Here is a 6,750-nt window from a genome sequence, read left to right as displayed (position 1 = left end):
CCCTCACAATGGACAGCCTGTGTTTCATTTGGTTTCAGCTCCTCTTTTCTTAGCCTCGGTGCTTTATTTTGGGGATGCACACTGGCCAGGACGACCTGTTCTATATCATGCTGAGTTAAGAATGACAGCATTCAAGTCATTACAGAAATTATGCCACAGGGACAAACTTAATTCTGTGCCTTAGGATCAAGAAATTGACCAGACTGGAGCCTTTATCTGACTGTTCTCAAGAACATAAAGTTTGTTTTGTTTCACCAAGTAGTGCTACTCAAAGTGTTTTAACTAAATTCATTTGCCAATTTAGATCAATGACTTTTGTTCTGAAAATTCTTCTTTAATTTTGGCAATAAATTTAGAGATTTATTTTTTCTGTTCCTTGTTCAGGATTATTCAGGAGAAAACTTAAAATATTGAATCAGAAACTCCCAATCAAAGGTCATTTTGAACTTACAACCTAACAGAAGGTTTGTAGACAATGATATATTTTATGGTCATGATATTGACATTGAAACTGGCAGCTTTTGATCAAATGACTAAAACAGCATTACTGATATGACAAAAATAGGCGTGGGACACTTAATCACTAAACTGCATCTGTAGTTTAATCAATTGTTGTCGTATAGTTATTGAGTGTCTCCTGGAAAGTCTTGAGCTATCAGAACCTCCATTGCAATATGATGTATCAAATTTCAGAGCTTTGAAATTTGTCAGTACATTTTAAAAATAGTCTCACTTAAAATTGACTTCTAGACTTTAACTTAGTCAAATATAGTATAATTTTTTCTACTTTAATCTCTCATAGGAATTTCTAAATTACAATCAAATGTAAATTAAATCAAACAAAAAGTGTACTCATTTTGCTTGCCATTTTCTCCCAATTTACCAGATATTTCACTCTTAAATCTGAAAGAAAACTACCCTTATTATGTGATGTATTGCCGAATTTATTTGTTCTTCCTTTCTAGGGCATGATCTTTGAGGCCCAAATTCTCTTTCTTTGTTTTGTAGAGATTTCTGTAATTTGATATCTCTAAGAGTAAGTAAAACGTTTTATTGCTAGGGATACAGTGCAGACATGCACAGGTTGTTCCAGTTTATTCAGTCCAGACATACACAGACATTCCAAACAACACGTGGCAATCATTGTCTCTGTGATTAGTGGATGGCTGTAACATGTTTTCTCAGTAATACAGTTATCTCAGTCTCAAAAAGATGCCTTAAAAATAATAAATTAAAAGGCTAAGCCCAAAGAGTTAAATTTGGGTCTGAGGGGATCAACTGAGTAAATTGAATTCAAGATAGAGCGGTCCGCACAGAAGGTCACAGTAAATGTTTTCTGGATTCCAAAAACATAATCTGGATAGATTTTTCTCTAAGGACACCAAACATGCATGGGGTTTCTTATAAACAACTTTTAAGAAACTTGAAAACTGCATTGATGATAAAAACCCAGAGTTTCATGGAAAAAGTTTCCCCATAATGACAATGTACCTGCTTATTCTTAGAGGGCAAAAGGGCAATCCTATGAGATTTTTGTTGGGAAAAATTTATAAAATGTACCCAATAGTCCAGATCTTGACATGTCAAAATTCTTTATCTTCCTAAAACCCAAAGACATTTACAAGATCAAGGATTGACTCCCTCGAGGATGCTCAAAGTGCTATTTTGCTGTGGTGTACATCTCAGAGTACAGAGTTAGGTTCCTCAACATTGAGTTTCAATACATCCTGAAGGCTTCAGGCTTTGATCTTCTTCATCAAGGAAGGCTTGGAAAGAGTAAAGAAATGGAAACACTGCCGTCAGAAGCATGTAGAGCAGAAAGATGCACAGTAGCTTCACATGCTTAAATGTCTGTTTAATGATGTTCCTATAATTTCCTGCAGTACTTTTTTGTCTTCTTTTCATATTGCAATGAAGTACTAAAATTCTGGTTAAAAATAGTCTTTTAAAATGATATACATGCTGAATTCTCAATATTAAAGTGATTGAAGTTACTTGGTATATATAGGTTGTGTAACACCCATATATTATTTAAACTATACAAATTTATTATTGTTGTACATAGCACACTTTTTTCAGTAATAATGGTCTTTTTATAAACAACACCTTCATCTGATCACAGCCAGAAACACAAACCATCTCCATAGTGTTAGCACATGGAAAATAGTTAGCGACGTCGCCATCATCATCAATGCCCCCTCTGATAGGAGCTTTATGATGTAGTCAATATTTCTCTTATCACAGGATTGGTACTTCTGTATGTTAACAGGTATCATGCCCCTCTCTGAGAGCTAGGGTGAGCCCAGCTCTCACTCTGACACCCTAGGGCAAGCCTATGGTAACCCCGGAACAATGTTATGACAGCTCTCTGAGCAGCATTGCCCAGAAAGCAACTCCTGTTTGGTGGGCACTCAGGCACCCGCTTCACTCCATGCAGTACCTGTGAGTTTGAGGCAGGTTACCAGCTGCTGCCAGGCCACTGTGGAGGATGTGCCTACTTGTACTCTTGGCTGGGCCCTCTCCTTCTAGAACTCTCTGTGGCTACTCCTCTGATGGTCATATTCTAGTCTGTTTTCTCCTAACCTGTTTCCTCCAGTGAGTGATTGTCAATAGCTTGTGAGTGTTAATAGCTCTATTAACTCTAAATGTGATATATTAAAATTCTGATCTATATATCTGTAGCTATGTGAGTCATACTAGGGATGGGATTACACCATTCAAGAACTCCCACCAAACAACCACCTTTTCTTGCATGGGTTTGCTAAGAGAGTAGGGGGAGATATTGATAGGCTTTTCCTGTGAATAATAGTGACCAGGATTTCTTGTAATGCCATCTTGCTGTATATCAAATTCACTGAGTTCCCGAGCAGGAGGGAATGAGATCTTATCATCAGCAGGAGCCAGGAGTGGAGTGCATCCTCTGGTCAGAACTTCTGGCTTACTCTGCCTGACCTTAAGACTCTGGACTGAACTGTACCCACAACTGTTCAGACATTTCCTTGAACTTGCATGAGTTCTGTGGGATGCTTTGGTGATTCCAAGTAGCATGGGAATATACTCAAGGGAAAAGTGGGGGGTAAACAGAGCAGGCTATAATCTTTCAAGAGTTGTGCTTTGGAGACTTTTTCAATTGTCAACTGAGAAGGACTAATTTGTTATTCATTCTTATTAAAGAAATTATTACAACTATGATCCCATTTTGGAGCCCCACTAGCATAATGGTTGCATATTGGACTGCTAACTTCAAGATCAGAAGTAAAAACAGCCAGTAACTCCACGGGAGACAGGTGAAGTTTTCTCTTTCCATAAAGGGTCACAATCTTGGAAACCCACAAGTACAGTTCTATTCTGTCCTATTGAATCACTATGAGTCATGTTGAATTCAGCGACAGTGAATGAGTGGTTGGCTGAATGATGATCTCATTTTAGAAGGAATTTTATGTTATAGGATTAAAGTAGGGGTAGGTCCTCAAGATGTGTGAACCAAGACACATCTTTGTTTTCTTGACTACTTTACTAGAGGGTGTGACTTAAGACAACCTCCTTGATTAATTTTGGAAGTATGACTAGCTAAAAAAAAAAACACCACAAATCCATCAAAGCCATTCCTCAGAGAAAAAAATTGCAGGAATATTAGAAAGAGCATGTTCAAGATACATGTCTGAAGAGGCAGAGATCAATGAGACAAATACTCTAGAGACTGTGACACAGAGACAGAGAAGCAGCACTGAGACTATGGGGTCTCCTCATCTGTTCAGACTGTGGAACTGTAAGACAGACTGACAGGTTGTATCCTGGCCCATGGAGACAAAAACTCAGGGACCACATGGCTGAGAGACTCTTGAACTGAGAAGAACTTGGCTAACGGCTGAGGAGAGGTTGTGTTAGGCTTGGTTGACTAGAGAAAAAAATCCAGAGACACTCATACATGTATAAGAAAGAGCTTTAAATCAAGAAGTAACTATTTATCAAGAAAACATCCCAGACCAGTCCAAATCAAGTCAAGTCAAAAACTACTCCGTAAGTCCCTCTTCTGACTCATATAGCCACATGCAATGATGCAGAATGCAGGACTAACACAGGTTGGTGATGAAAAGTCATGTGGACCCTGTCATGGCTTTGACCGTGATCAGGGCCAGACAGCAAGAAGAGGAAAGCAGAGAGAGAGAGGGGCAGGTTCCCAGGACCCTCCTTATGAGAAGGCCACACCCACAAGGAGACACCATCAGGCTGTGACCTGATTGACAAGGTAAGCTCCATCTGTACACTTTTATATATCTTCACGTTTACATGAAATTATATCATAACACAGAGGTATTGCTGTGGACCAATGACTGTATCCTTACTGCTTGTTGATCCTGACTTGTGACACCCTCTTAATTTCCCTAATGAACCTCTTTAATCATGAATATTGTCTGAGTTCTGTGTGGTCATCACCATGGATTACAGAAACCAGCATAGAAGTAGAAGGCCCTGGGAGGAATAGTTGGTGTCAGAAGAAGGTAAAAATAACGGAGGGTAAAGGGATGTCTGACCCTTGCCTCATGACAATAGGGAAAGCAGAGGAAATCAGATATGGCCAGGCACCCTCTTTTGCCATTTATTGTACTCAGCTCCGCCTTCTACTAGGTCCAGGGTTTCTGCTTTTATTGGTGTTGCTCTCTTCTGAAGAATTTTCCAATTTCTAGTCCCCTGGCCTGTTATCTTTACTGTGGAACTGTGAGGAAGTGTTACTCAGCACAGAGACTGGGTGATTTTCCAATAGCTGAATGTTTGAATGTTTACATTCTCCAGACCAGCAAGCACCAATAGGCTCTTACGTCCTGAAACTTTAGTAAAAGTTTCAGATATTTCCTATTCTTAGAACCTGGGCCAACAAGTCATCATCCCTGAAATGGGTTTCCATAACCGACTTGGGCTCCACAATGAAGCAGATCTCTCATGTCAACACCTTCCTAATAACAAGGGGGGAACTCCCTGCTGTGGACACCTAGGGACCCTACGAGACAGGGTAGAACTGCCCCTGCAGTTTCCAAGACTGTAACTCTTTTTAAAATTTTTTATTCTTAATCATTTTATGGAGACTCTTAGAGGTCTTCTCACAATCCATCCATCCATCCATGGTGTCAAGCACATGTGTGCATATGATGCCATCATCATTTTCAAAAAAAATTCTTTCTACTTGAGCCCTTGGTATTAGCTCATTACCCACCCCTGTCCTCCCCTCCCTCATTCATGAAACCTTGATAAATTATGAATTATTTTTTCATGTCTTACATTGACTGATGTCTCCTTCATCCACTCTTCTGTTGTCTGTCCCCCTGGGAGGGGGTTAGATATAGATCACTGTGATCCGTTCCCCCTTTTCCCCTCCACCTTACCCTTACCCTCCTGGTATCGCTACTTTCAGTTTTGGTCCTGAGGAGTTTATCTGTGGATTCTCTGTGTTGCAAGCTCTTATCTGTATCAGTGTACATGCGCTAGTGTAGCCAGATTTGAAAGGTAGAATTGGGATCATGATAGAGGGGAGAAGGAAGCATTAAAGAACTAGAGGAAAATTGTATGTTTCATTGGTGCTATACTGCACTCTGACTGGCTCATCTCTTCCTTGTGACCCTTCTGTAAGGGGACGTCCAATTGTCTACGGATGGGTTTTGGGTCTCCACTACACACTCCCCCTTATTCACATCAATATGCTTTTTTGTTCTGGGTCTTTGATGCCTGATACCTGATCCCACTGACTCCTCATGATCACACAGGCTGGTGTACTTCTTCCATGTGGGCTTGATTGCTTTTCAGCTAGATGGCTGCTTGTTTATCCTCAAGCCTTTAGGAGTTCAGATGCTCTATTTTTTGATAGCCAGGCACCATCAGCTGGACTATAACTCTTTATGGGGGTAAGAAGCCCCATCTTTCCCCTGTTGAGCTTCTGGTGGTTTCTAACAACTGAACTGGTGGTTCATAACCACTGGGGTACCAAAGTCCCAGTAATCACTAGAGTTTGAATCAAATGTAGTGAATTAATAACTAAGACCTGGTAAGCAACTACTTTGACCCCAAATTTGTTAGCTATTAGACACTATCAAGTCCTTAATCCATTTCTAACTTTTCACAGATGATTGATCTAACTTGTGGCAAGTTTAATAATTTGGGCTGTGATAGCTGACAATTATTAGAATTGCCCTTTTCAGTTAGGTCTGTAAGTTTGTAAATGTGCTTTTTCCTCTCTTATTCTGTATAAAACAGTACAAAGTACCATTTAGATTTGGGAATTTAAAAGATTAAATTTTACTCCTCAAGGCTTAATATCTAATTGAAGATTAATATATGTATAATCAATACTAAAAGCAAATTGGTTGATTAAAAGGGGACGGTTCCTTTCAAAGGAGAGAACACTCAGACTGATTAACTTGGGGAAGCGTCCATGGTTTGGCAGGAAATAATATGGTAAATAGTGTACTAAAATATACATTAAAGAGTGAAACTAGTTTGAGTGCTCCAAAAGTAGACTGACTCGAAACCTCAAAAAATATCAAAATGGATTATTTGAAAGTATAATAGTTAAGTCAATGCAGATGCAAGTGATACACACGGATCAGTCATAAAGGCTTAGGATATACACAAATGAACTAATTACAGTGCAGTCTTCCATTGGTTTATTTTTGCTTTCATTTTAAATGTGGTACCATATGATTAGCATTTAAAATATGTAGGTAACCAGGATGTCTACCTGAAGCAGCTACTTAAACC

The sequence above is a fragment of the Tenrec ecaudatus genome, chromosome 3 (genome assembly GCF_050624435.1).
Source record: "Tenrec ecaudatus isolate mTenEca1 chromosome 3, mTenEca1.hap1, whole genome shotgun sequence".
Classification (NCBI taxonomy): Eukaryota; Metazoa; Chordata; class Mammalia; order Afrosoricida; family Tenrecidae; genus Tenrec; species Tenrec ecaudatus.
The sequence above is the reverse complement of the archived record's forward strand: the minus strand, read 5'-3'. Positions refer to the sequence as shown.